We start from the raw sequence: 554 nt of genomic DNA on the forward strand, positions 1-554 counted from the left end.
GGCAGGATGAGGAGAGCGGCGGGAAATGGGTGCGGGAGTGCCCTGCCCTAGCGCCGCGCGGGCTGCAGGCCCGTTTCCGCGGCTCTTTTTCGCGATTTTCAGATGCGGCGCCGCCCAATGGCGGTTTTCATTTTTTAATTTTTTATCACTCGGCTAGGCAAAATTTGGCCAATGGGTCACCCCGACCTGTCCCGCGGGCCAAGCGAGGCCGGGACAAGGCGTATATGGTGACTTTGTTAATCTTGAAACTCTGTAATTCTGATCTGGTTGTTGGTGGACTTTGTGTGTGGGTAGGGGAAGAGGGGGTGTGAATGTGTAGGTGACTTGAATGAGGGCAATGTCAATGATATGGCCCACACCGCTACCTCCCCCCGGAGCCAACTAGCTCGGATGCCAATGTGAACTATCGGCTGCTGCAGTGAAAAGCTAGGGAGATAGAGAGGAAAAGGAAAGAGAGAGTGGTCTTGACTTAGCGCATGTGTGCTAGCGTGACTGTGTTTCGTTCGAACGAGGGCAGTTTTCATGGTATGGCCCAAAACCGCTGCCCCACCCCC

The sequence above is a fragment of the Triticum dicoccoides genome, chromosome 2B (assembly GCF_002162155.2).
Source record: "Triticum dicoccoides isolate Atlit2015 ecotype Zavitan chromosome 2B, WEW_v2.0, whole genome shotgun sequence".
Classification (NCBI taxonomy): domain Eukaryota; kingdom Viridiplantae; phylum Streptophyta; class Magnoliopsida; order Poales; family Poaceae; genus Triticum; species Triticum dicoccoides.